Below are 13,324 nucleotides of genomic sequence, written 5' to 3'. Positions count from 1 at the left end.
GGAGTATCTGCAAAGGGACATTTTGGAGCCTTTAATGCCTGTAAAAAAAAAAAAAAAAAAAAAAAAACAGAATGTACCCAGAAAATCTGTGAAGATACATTTGGGAGCCCCATGAGGCCTTTTGGGGAAATCCCAATAATCCCAGATAAAAACTACAAAGAAGCTATCTGTGAAACTGATTTTTAATGGGTCGATTCACCTCAGAGAGTTAAACTTCTCTTTTTGATTCACCACGATTGAAACATTCTTTTTGGAGAATCCGCAAAGAGACATTTAAGTGCTCAAGGAGGTCTACATGGAAAAAACGAATATCTCAAGATAAAACCTAGAAAGAAGCTATCTGTGAAACTGCTTTGGGATGTGTGGATTCATCTCACAGAGTTAAAATTTTCCTTTCTTCAGCAGATTGAAGACATTCTTTTTGGAGAATCTGTGATGGGAAATTTAAGAGCCCTTTAAGGTCTATGGGAAAAACAGAATATCCTCAGGTAAAAAGTAGAAAGAAGCTATCTGTGAAACAGCTTTGTGATGTGCAAATACATCTCACGGAGTTACATTGCTGGTTTTTTTTTTTTTTTTTTTTTTGATTCAGAGGTTGGAAACACTCTTTTTGGAGAATCTGCGAAGGGACATTTTGGTGCCTCATGAGGCCTTGATTGAGAAACCGAATGCCCCAGATAAAAACTAGAAGGAAGCAATGTGTGAAACCAATTTGTGATGTGTGGATTTATCTCACAGAACTACACATTTCTTTAGATTCAGCTGGTTAGAAATAGTCTTTTGTAGAATCTGGGAAGAGAGTTGTGAGTCCTTAGAGGCCTATGGTGAAAACCCGATTGTCCTCAGATAAATACTAAAAAGAAACTATCAGAGAATGCTTTGTGATGTGTGGTTTCATTTCAAAAATATAAAAATTTCTTTTCTTTCAGCAGTTTGGTGACACACTTTTTGCAGAATCTGCAAAAGAACATTTTGGACTGCATTGAGGCCTATATGAAAAGAAAAAAGAGTATCCCCGGTAGCGGGGGGACCATTAAAATGTTATCTGTGAAATTGTTTCATCACGTGTGGAATCAACTCACAAAGTTGAAGATTTATTTTGATTCAGCACGTTGGTAACACCCTTTCTGAGAACCTGGGAAGGGAAATTCTTTAGTCCATTGAGTTCTATGGGAAAACCAATAGCCCTGGACGAAAACTAGAAAGAAGCTATCCGTGAAACTGCTTTGTGATGTGTGGATGCATCTCACAGAGTCAAAAGTTTCTTTTCATTTAGCAGATCAGAAACATTCTTTTTGGAGAATCTGCAAAGGGACATTTGAGAACCCATTGTAATCTATGGGGAAAAATCGAATATTGCAAGAAAAAAACAAAAACAAAGCTATCTGTGAGACTGCTTTCTGATGTGTGAATTCATCTCACAGAGTTAAACCTTTCTTTTGATCCTCAAACAAAACTAGAAAGTAACTAACTGTGAAACTGCTTTGTGTTATATAAATTACTCTCACAGAGTTAATCCAGTAGGATGGGAAGAATCTTTTTAAAGAATCTTTGAAGAAAATTTGGGAGCCCTTCAATGTCTATGGGAAAAACCAAACATCCCCAGATTAAAACTAGAAGGAAGTTATCGTGGAAACTGTTTTGTGATGTGTGGATTCATATCACACAGTTAAACTTTCTTTTGATTCAACAGGTTGAAAACATTCTTTTTACAGAATATGCAAAAGGACAATTGAGAGCCCATTAAGACCTGTGGAAATAAACCAAATATTCGCATATAAAACTAGAAAGAAGGTATCTGTGAAACTGCTTTGTGATGTGTGTATTCATCTCACTGCATTAAACCTTTCTTTTGACTCAGCAGTTTGGAAAAACTTTTTTTGTAGAATGTGCAAAGGGACATTTGATAGCCCATTGTGGCCTATGGGGAAAAACTTAATATCCCCAAATAAAAACTAGAAATAAACAGTCTGTGAAACTGCTTTGTGATGTGTGGATTCATCTCATGGAGTTAAATTGTACTTTTGATTCAGCAGTTTGGAAACACTCTTTTTGGAAAATCTGGGAGGGATGTTTTGGAGCCCAGTGATGCCTGTGGGACAAACCCAAATATCCCCAGATAAAATCTAGAAAGAAATTGTTGGAAACTGTTTTGTGATATTTCATTCCATCACAGAGTGTTAATTATTTTTTTATTTCAGCAGGGTTTTGATTCTTCTTTTAGAAGAATCTATGAAGGGACACTAGGCGACGCATCGAGGCCAATGGAAAACAAAAACAAAGAAACAGAATATCCCCAGATATAAACAAGAAAGAAGATATCTGTGAAATTGCTTTATGATGTATGCATTCATTTCACAGAATTAAAACTTTCTGTTGTTTCTCTAGGTTTGAAACACGTTTTTTGGAAAATCTGTGAAAGGACATTTGGAAGTTTATCGAGGGCTAAGGAAAAAACTGAATACTTCCAGATAAAAAGTAGAAAGAAGCTGTCTGCGAAACTGCTTCATGAGTTCTGGATTGATATCACAGAGTTCAACATTTGTTATGAATCAGCAGGTTGGAAACACTGATTTTGAAGAATCTGTAAAGAGATATTTGAGAGCCCATTGAAACCTCTTTGGAAAAACAATATCCCCAGATAAAAACTAAAAAGAAGGTATCTGTAAAACTGCTTCGTGATGTGTAATTTCATCTCACAGAATTAAATCTTTATTTTGATCCAGTAAGTTGGAAGACTTATTTTGATCCAGTAACTTGTAGACTCTGAGAAGGGACATTTGGAAGCCAGTTGAGCCCTATGAGGAAAAGCCAAACATTCTTAGGCAAAAAATAGCAAGAATCTATCTGTGAAACTGCCAGGTGATGTGTGGATTCATCTCACAGGGCTATATATTTTGATTCAGTAGGTTTTAAACACTCTTTTTGGAGAATCTACAAAGGGACATTACATAACCCACTTAGGCCTAAGGGTAAAACTGAATCTTCCAGATAAAAAGCAGAAAGTAGCTATCTGTGAAACTGGTTGTGATGTGTGGATTCATCTCACACAGTTAAACCTTTCTTTTGATTCAGCGGGTTGGAAACACTCTTTTTGGAGAATCTGCAAAGGACCATTTCATCACCTTTTGAGGTCTAAGGGGAAAATTGGAATATCTCCAGATAAAAACTAGAAACAACCTATCTGAGAAACCACTATGTGATGTGTGGATTTCTCTTACAGAGTTAAAACTTCTTTTCCTGCAGCGGGTTGAAATGCTCTTTTTGAAGAATCTGTGAGGGGATATTTGAAGCCTTTGAGGCCTACGGTGAAAAGCAGAATATTCACAGATAAAAACTGCAAAGTATCTATCTGTGAAACGGCTTTGTGATATGTGGATTCATCTCAGAGACTTAAACCTTTCTTTTGATTCAGCACGTTATGAACACTCGTTTTGGAAAATCTGTGAAGAGACATTTGGGAGCCTATCAAAGCCTATGGGGACAAATTAAATTTCCCAGATAAAAACTAGAAAGAAGACACCTGTGAAATGACTTTGTTATATGTGAATTCATCTCACAACCTGAAATGTTTCTTTTGATTCACCATGGTGGAAACATTTTTGTATAATCTGTGAAAAGACATTTCGGAGCACATTGAGCCCTATGGGACAAAAACGAATATCTCCAGATAAAAACTAGAAAGAAGTGATCTGTGAAACTGTCCTGTGATATGTGGATTCATGTCACGGAATTAAACCTTTTCTCTTTTTGATTCAGCAGTTTAGAAACACTGTTTTTCAAGAATCTGCATAGGAATATTTAGGATTCTATTGAAGCCTAAGGGGAGAAAGGAAATATCCTCAGATAAAAATTAGAAAGAACATATCTGTGAAAGTGCTTTTGATGTGTGGATTCATCTCACAGAGATAAAGCTTTCTTTTGATTCAGCATGCTGAAAACACGCTTTTAGGAGAATCTGTGAAGAGTCATTTGTGAGCCCATTGAGGCCTATTGGGATAAAACAAATATCTTCAGATAAAAACTCAAAAGAAGGGGGGCGGAGCAAGATGGCCGAATAGGAAGAGATCCAGTCTCCAACTCCCAGCACGAGCAACACAGAAGACTGGTGATTCCTGCATTTTCAACCGAGGTACTGGGGTCATCTCACTAGAGAGTGCCGGACAATCGGTGCTGGTCAGCTGCTGCAGCCTGACCAGTGAGAGCTGAAGCAGGGTGAGGCATCACCTCACCTGGGAAGCACAAGGGGGAAGGGAATCCCTTTTCCTAGCCAGGGGAACTGAGACACACAACACCAGGAAAATTGGGTAACTCCCACCCCAATACTGCGCTTTAAGCAAACGGGCACACCAGGAGAATATATCCCACACCTGGCAGGGAGGGTCCCACACCCACGGAGCCTCCCTCATTGCGAACACAGCGGTCTGCGATCTAACCGCAAGGCAGCAGCGAGGCTGGGGGAGGGGCGCTCACCATTGCTGAGGCGTAAGTAGGTAAACAAAGCCGCTGGGAAGCTCGAACTGGGTGGAGCTCACAGCAGCTCAAGGAAACCTGCCTGTTTCTGTAGACTCCACCTCTGGGGACAGTAAAGCCCTAGACTTTGGTGCAGTGTGGTTTGTCTCTCACACAAGGTCCCCAAAAGCAAAGACGGAGCGTCAGGGTGGGGTGAACGGGAAGCAGGGACTCAGGGACACTTTGAGACAGTCAGAAGAAAAAAGTGGCAAAACCGTAGGCAATGTTGAGAGCTTTGCAAGGAAGCTTCAACGATCCCAGAAGCCCCAGGGCTATCCCTAGCGGGCTAAGTTTCCGGCTTTAAAGCAGTCTGTCTATGTCTCTCCCAGAAGGCCCCCACAAGAGAAAACTGGGCCGCAGGATGGCATGGGTGGGCCTGCAGGGACTCAGTGGGACGTTGAGGCAGGCAGTGGGGAGAAGTGGTGAGATGCAGCGAATGCTTGGAGCCTCCCACGGAGCCCTCTCCCATCCCAGAAGTCCAAGTGTTGTCGCAGGTGGCCTATAAAACCCTAGGCTTTGGAGCAGGATACCTGTGCCTCTTGTGCAAGGCCCCCCAAAGTGACTTCGGGGCCATAGGGTGACGTGGGTGAGTCACAGGGACTCAGGGGAACTATAAGGCAGACAGAGGAAAGAAGCAGCGACACCGAAGGGAATGCTGAGAGTTTCCTGAGGAGGGGTCTCCCAATCCAGAAGCCACAAGAGCTGTCCTGGGCGTGCTGTAGAACCACACGTTTTCAAGCAGGGTACCTGTATCTCTCAGGGAGTGCTCCCCAAGCCAAAATGGGGCTGCAGTGTGGCATGGGCGGGCAACAGGGACTCAGAGGGATGTTGAGGCAGAGGGAGGGGAGAAACAGCGAGAACGAAGGGAATGCTTGGATCCTTTTAAGAAAACCTCTCCCATCCCAGAAGCACCCAGGGCTGACCTGGGCAGGCTGTAATGCCACAGTCTTTGGAGCAAGGTGGCTGTGTCTCTCGAGGAAAACCCCTCAAGTGAAAACGGGGCTACAGTGTGGCATGGGAGGGCTGCAGGGACTCAGGGGAACATTGTGGCAAGCAGAGGGTAGAAGGGATGAGACCACAGGGAATGCTGGGTCCTCCCAAAAAGGTCTCCCCCATTACATAAGCCACAAGGGCTGTCCCATGTGGGCTGTGAAACCCCAGGCTTTAGAGCAGTGTGCCTGTGTCTCTCGCGGAATGCCCCCACAAGCGAAGATGGAGCCACTGGGTGGTGTGGGTGGACCCCAGGGACTAAGGGGGACGTTGAGGCAGGCAGAAGAGAGAAGCGGCGAGATCACAGGGAGTGCTGGGATCCTCCTAAGGATGACTCCTTCATCCCAGAATCCCCCAGAGCTGTTTCAGGTGGGTGGTGAAACCCCAGGCTTTGGAGCAGGGTGCAAATGTCTCTCCAGGAAGGTTTCCCCAAGCGAAAACGGGACCTCAGAGTGGCGTGGGCAGGCTGCAGGGACTCACAGGATGTTGAAACAGACATAGGGGAGAAGCGGCACGACCGCAGGGTTCCTCTGTCTGTCACGGAAGGCTGCGACAAGAGAAAATGGCATCGTAGGGTGGCGTAGGCGGGCCACAGGTACTCAGGGTGATGTTGAGGCATGAAAAGGGCAGAAGGGTTGAGACAACAGGGAATTCTGAAATCATCCCAAGAAGGCCTCTCCTATTCTAGAAGCACCCAGGGCTGTCGTTGGCAGGCTGAAAGGCCCAGGCTTTGGAGCAGCACCCCTGTGTCTCTCACGGAAGGCCCCCACAAGCGAAAACGGAACAGCAGCATCGCGTGGGCGGGCCGTAGGAACTCATGGGGACGTTTAGGCAGCCAGAGGGGAGAACAGCCAGACCTCAGGGAATGCTGGGAACCTCCCTAAAAGGCCCCTCTCATCCCATAAGCCCCCAAGTCTGTCATGGTCATGCTGTTAAGCCCCAGTCTTTGGAGCTGTGTCTCTGGCTGAAGGCCCCCACAAGTGAAAGTGCAGCCGCAGAATGGCGTGGGCGGGACACAGGGACTCAACGGGATGTCGAGGCAAGCAGAACAGAGATGTGGCGAGATAGCAGGAAATGCTGGGAGCCTCTTAAGGATATCTCTCTCATACCCAAAGCCCACAGGGCTCTCCCAGGCATGCTGTAAAGCCCCAGGCTTTGGATCAGGATGCCTGTCTTTCTGACATAAGGCCCCCACAAGGAAAAACAGGGCTGCAGGGAGGTCTGGGTTGCTCGCAGCGACTCAGGGGGAACTTTAGGCAGGCAGAGGGGAGAAGGCAAGAGACCACAGGGAAGGTTGGGAGCCCCCAAAGGACGCTTCTCCCATCCCAGTAGCCCCCAAGGCAGGGATGGGAGATGCCTTTTGGTGAGGCTGCCAGCATACCCAGCAGTCTCTCTATGTTTCTTCTGTCTGCCTCAACGTCCGCCTGAGTTTCTGCGGATTCCCTATGCTACCCTATGGCCTCATTATCTCTTGTGGCGGCTTTTTGCAAAAGACGCAGGCACCTTGTTCCAAAGTTTGAGGCTTTACAGCATGACCGGGACATCCTTGAGAGCTTGTGGGAGGGAAGTGGCCTCCTTTGGATCCTCCTAGCATTCCCTGCTGTCTCGCCACTTAACTCCTCTACCTGCCTCAACAACACCCCGAGTCCCTGCTGCCTGCCCACACCACACTGTGGCCTCGTTTTTGCTCGTGGGGGCCTTCTGCTAGAGACAGAGGCACGCTGCTCCAAAGCTTGGGGCTTTACTGACTGCCCAGGACAGCTTTGGGAGGCTTCCAGCATTTCCTGTGGTCTCACCACTTCTCAGAGAACGTCTCTGAGATGCATCCACACATCACAAAGCAGTTTCACAGATAGCTTATATATTGTTATGATCTGGGAATATCTGTTTTTTTCCCCACAGGCTCCAGTGGGCTACCAAATGTTCCTTCCCAGATTCTCCAAAAACTTTGTATCCAACCTATTCAATCAGCAGAAAGGATTAACTCTGAAAGATGACTCCATACATCACAAAGCAATTTAATAGGTAGCTTCTTTTGAGTTTTTTTTTTAATGTACTTAGTTAAATGTTATCTTTCCTTCTTTTCTTTTTTTAAATTTATTTATTTATTTACTTTTATTATACTTTAAGTTCTAGGGTACATGTGCATAACATGCAGGTTTGTTACATATGTATACTTGTGCCATGTTGGTGTGCTGCACCCATCAACTCGTCAGCACCCATCAATTCATCATTTATATCATGTATAACTCCCCAATGCAATCCCTCCCCCCTACCCCCTCCATATGATAGGCACCAGTGTGTGATGTTCGTTCCCCTTCCCGAGTCCAAGTGATGTCATTGTTCAGTTCCCACCTATGAGTGAGAGCATGCGGTGTTTGGTTTTCTGTTCTTGTGATAGTTTGCTAAGAATGATGGTTTCCAGCTGCATCCATGTCCCTGCAAAGGACAAGCACTCATCCTTTTTTATGGCTGCATAGTATTCCATGGTGTATATGTGCCACATTTTCTTAATCCAGTCTGTCACAGATGGACATTTGGGTTGATTCCAAGTCTTTGCTATTGTGAATAGTGCTGCAATAAACATGTGTTCATGTGTCTTTGTAGTAGAATAATTTATAATCCTTTGGGTATATACCCAGTAGTGGGATGGCTGGGTCATATCGTACATCTCGTTCTAGATCCTTGAGGAATCGCCATACTGTTTTCCATAATGGTTGAACTAGTTTACAATACCATCAACAGTGTAAAAGTGTTCCTATTTCTCCACATCCTCTCCAACACCTGTTGTTTCCTGACTTTTTAATGATTGCCATTTTAACTGGTGTGAGATGGTATCTCATTGTGGTTTTGATTTCCATTTCTCTGATGGCGAGTGATGATGAGCATTTTTTAATGTGTCTGTTGGCTGTATGAATGTCTTCTTTTCAGAAATGTCTGTTCATATCCTTTCTCCACTTTTTGATGGGGGTTGTTTGTTTTTTTCTTGTATATTTGTTTGAGTTCTTTGTAGATTCTGGATATTAGCCCTTTGTCAGATGAGTAGGTTGCAAAAATGTTCTCCTGTTCTGTAGGTTGCCTGTTCACTCTGATGGTAGTTTCTTTTGCTGTGCAGAAGCTCTTGAGTTGAATTAGATCCCATTTGTCAATTTTGGCTTTTGCTGCCGTTGCTTTTGGTGTTTTAGACATGAAGTCCTTGCCCATGCCTATGTCCTGAATGGTACTACCTAGATTTTCTTCTAGGGTTTTTATGATATTAGGTCTACCATTTAAGTCTCTAATCCATCTTGAATTAATCCTCGTATAAGGAGTAAGGAAAGGATCCAGTTTCAGCTTTCTACTTATGGCTAGCCAATTTTCCCAGCACCATTTATTAAATAGGGAATCCTTTCTCCATTTCTTGTTTCTCTCAGGTTTGTCAAAGATCAGATGGCTGTAGATGTGTGGTATTATTTCTGAGGACTCTGTTCTGTTCCATTGGTCTATAGCTCTGTTTTGGTACCAGTACCATGCTGTTTTGGTTACTGTAGCCTTGTAGTATAGTTTGAAGTCAGGTAGCGTGACGCCTCCAGCTTTGTCCTTGTGGCTTAGGATTGTCTTGGCAATGCGGGCTCTTTTTTGGTTACATATGAACTTTAAAGCAGTTTTTTCAAATTCTGCGAAGAAACTCATTGGTAGCTTGATGGGGATGGCATTGAATCTATAAATAACCTTGGGCAGTATGGCCATTTTCACGATATTGATTCTTCTTATCCATGAGCATGGTATGTTCTTCCATTTGTTAGTGTCCTCTTTGATTTCACTGAGCAGCGGTTTGTAGTTCTCCTTGAAGAGGTCCTTGACATCCCTTGTAAGTTGGATTCCTAGGTATTTTATTCTCTTTGAAGCAATTGTGAATGGAAGTTCATTCATGATTTGGCTCTCTGTTTGTCTGTTACTGGTGTATAAGAATGCTTGTGATTTTTGCACATTAATTTTGTATCCTGAGACTTTGCTGAAGTTGCTTATCAGCTTAAGGAGATTTTGGGCTGAGACAATGGGGTTTTCTAAATATACAATCATGTCATCTGCAAACAGGGACAATTTGACTTCTTCTTTTCCTAACTGAATACCCTTGATTTCTTTCTCTTGCCTGATTGTCCTAGCCAGAACTTCCAATGCTACGTTGAATAGGAGTGGTGAGAGAGGACATCCCTGTCTTGTGCCAGTTTTCAAAGGGAATTTTTCCAGTTTTTGCCCATTCAGTATGATATTAGCTGTGGGTTTGTCATAAATAGCTCTTATTATTGAGAGGTACGTTCCATCAATACCGAATTTATTGAGCGCTTTTAGCATGAAGGGCTGTTGAATTTTGTCAAAAGCCTTTTCTGCATCTATTGAGATAATCATGTGGTTCTTGTCTTTGGTTCTGCTTATATGCTGGATTACGTTTATTGATTTGCGAATGTTGAACCAGCCTTGTATCCCAGGGATGAAGCCCGCTTGATCATGGTGGATAAGCTTTTTGATGTGCTGCTGAATCCGGTTTGCCAGTATTTTATTGAGGATTTTTGCATCGATGTTCATCAGGGATATTGGTCTAAAATTCTTTTTTTTGTGTGTGTGTCTCTTCCAGGCTTTGGTATCAGGATGATATTGGCCTCATAAAATGAGCTAGGGAGGATTCCCTCTTTTCTATTGATTGGAATAGTTGCAGAAGGAATGGTACCAGCTCCTCCTTGTACCTCTGGTAGAATTCAGCTGTGATTCTATCTGGTCCTGGACTTTTTTTGGTGGCTAGGCTATTGATTGTTGCCTCAATTTCAGAGCCTGTGATTGGTCTATTCAGGGATTCAACATCTTCCTGGTTTCGTCTTGGGAGAGTGTAAGTGTCCAGGAAATTATCCATTTCTTCTAGATTTTCTAGTTGATTTGTGTAGAGGTGTTTATAGTATTCTCTGATGGTTGTTTGTATTTCTGTGGGGTCGGTGGTGATATCCCCTTTATCATTTTTTATTGCGTCTATTTGATTCCTCTCTCTTTTCTTCTTTAGTAGTCTTGCCAGCGGTCTGTCAATTTTGTTGATCTTTTCAAAAAACCAACTCCTGGATTCATTGATTTTTTGGAGGGTTTTTTGTGTCTCTATCTCCTTCAGTTCTGCTCTGATCTTAGTTATTTCTTGCCTTCTGCTAGCTTTTGAATGTATTTGCTCTTGCCTCTCTAGTTCTTTTAATTGTGATGTTAGAGTGTCAATTTTAGATCTTTCCTGCTTTCTCTTGTGGGCATTTAGTGCTATAAATTTCCGTCTACGCACTGCTTTAAATGTGTCCCAGAGATTCCAGTATGTTGTATCTTTCTTCTCATTGGTTTCAAAGAACATCTTTATTTCTGCCTTCATTTAATTATGTACCCAGTAGTCATTCAGGAGCAGGTTATTCAGTTTCCATGTAGTTGAGTGGTTTTGATTGAGTTTCTTAGTCCTGAGTTCTAGTTTGATTGCACTGTGGTCTGAGAGACAGTTTGTTATAATTTCTGTTCCTTTACATTTGCTGAGGAGTGCTTTACTTCCAATTATGTGGTCAATTTTGGAATAAGTGCGATGTGGTGCTGAGAAGAATGTATATTCTGTTGATTTGGGGTGGAGAGTTCTATAGATGTCTATTAGGTCCGCTTGGTGCAGAGACGATTTCAATTCCTGGATATCCTTGTTAACTTTCTGTCTCGTTGATCTGTCTAATGTTGACAGTGGAGTGTTGAAGTCTCCCATTATTATTGTATGGGAGTCTAAGTCTCTTTGTAAGTCTCTAAGGACTTGCTTTATGAATCTGGGTGCTCCTGTATTGGGTGCATATATATTTAGGATAGTTAGCTCTTCCTGTTGAATTGATCCCTTTACCATTATGTAATGGCCTTCTTTGTCTCTTTTGATCTTTAATGGTTTAAAGTCTGTTTTATCAGAGGCTAGGACTGCAACCCCTGCTTCTTTTTGTTCTCCATTTGCTTGGTAGATCTTCCTCCATCCCTTTATTTTGAGCCTATGTATGTCTCTGCATGTGAGATGGGTCTCCTGAATACAGCAGCCTGATGGGTCTTGACTCTTTATCCAGTTTGCCAGTCTGTGTCTTTTAATTGGAGCATTTTGTCCATTTACATTTAAGGTTACTATTGTTATCTGTGAACTTGATCCTGTCATTATGATATTAACTGGTTATTTTGCTCGTTAGTTGATGCAGTTTCTTCCTAGCCTTGATGGTCTTTACATTTTGGCATGTTTTTGCAATGGCTGGTACTGGTTGTTGTTTTCCATGTTTAAGGCTTCCTTCAGGGTCTCTTGTAAGGCAGGCCTGGTGGTGACAAAATCTCTAAGCATTTGCTTATCTGTAAAGGATTTTATTTCTCCTTCATTGATGAAACTTTTTTGGCTGGATATGAAATTCTGGGTTTAAAATTCTTTTCTTTAAGAACGTTGAATATTGGCCCCCACTCTCTTCTGGCTTGTAGAGTTTCTGCCGAGAGATTTGCTGTTAGTCTGATGGGCTTCCCTTTGTGGGTAACCCGACCTTTCTCTCTGGCTGCCCTTAAGATTTTTTCCTTCATTTCAACTTTGGTGAATCTGGCAATTATGTGTCTTGGAGTTGCTCTTCTCGAGGAGTATCTTTGTGGTGTTCTCTGTATTTCCTGAATTTGAATGTTGGCCTCCCCTACTAGGTTGGGGAAGGTCTCCTGGATGATGTCCTGAAGAGTGTCTTCCAACTTGGTTCCATTTTCCCTCTCACTTTCAGGCACCCCAATCAGACGTAGATTTGGTCTTTTTACATAATCCCACACTTCTTGCAGGCTTTGTTCATTTCTTTTTCTTCTTTTTTCTTTTGGTTTCTCTTCTCACTTCATTTCATTCATTTGATCCTCAATCGCTGATACTCTTTCTTCCAGTTGATCGAGTGGGTTACTGAAGCTTGTGCATTTGTCACGTATTTCTCGTAGCATGGTTTTCATCTCTGTCATTTCGTTTATGACCTTCTCTGCATTAATTAGCCTAGCTGTCAATTCTTCCACTCTTTTTTCAAGATTTTTAGTTTCTTTGCGCTGGGTACTTAATTCCTCCTTTAGCTCTGAGAAGTTTGATGGACTGAAGCCTTCTTCTCTCATCTCGTCAAAGTCATTCTCTGACCAGCTTTGATCCGTTGATGGCGATGGGCTGCGCTCCTTTGCAGGGGGAGATGCACTCTTAGTTTTTGAATTTCCAGCTTTTCTGCCCTGCTTTTTCCCCATCTTTGTGGTTTTATCTGTCTCTGGTCTTTGATGATGGTGACGTACTGATGGGGTTTTGGTATAGGTGTCCTGCCTGTCTGATAGTTTTCCTTCTGACAGTCAGGACCCTCAGCTATAGGTCTGTTGGAGATTGCTTGAGGTCCACTCCAGACCCTGTTTGCCTGGGTATCAGCAGCAGAGTTTGCAGAAGATAGAATATTGCTGAACAGCGAGTGTACCTGTCTGATTCTTACTTTGGAAGCTTCCTCTCAGGGGTGTAGTCCACCCTGTGAGGTGTGGGGTGTCAGAGTGCCCCTAGTGGGGGATGTCTCCCAGTGAGGCTACTCAGGGGTCAGGGACCCACTTGAGCAGGCAGTCTGTCCCTTCTCATATCTCAACCTCCGTGTTGGGAGATCCACTGCTCTCTGCAAAGCTGTCAGACAGAGTCGTTTGCATCTGCAGAGGTTCTGGTGCCTTTTTGTTGTTGTTATTTATCTGTGCCCTGTCCCCAGAGTTGGAGTCTACAGAGACAGGCAGGTTTCCTTGAGCTGCTGTGAGCTCCACCCAGTTCGAGCTTCCCAGCGGCTTGTTT

Source organism: Rhinopithecus roxellana, chromosome 9 (assembly GCF_007565055.1).
Source record: "Rhinopithecus roxellana isolate Shanxi Qingling chromosome 9, ASM756505v1, whole genome shotgun sequence".
NCBI classification, from domain to species: Eukaryota; Metazoa; Chordata; class Mammalia; order Primates; family Cercopithecidae; genus Rhinopithecus; species Rhinopithecus roxellana.
Note: the sequence above shows the minus strand (reverse complement) of the source record.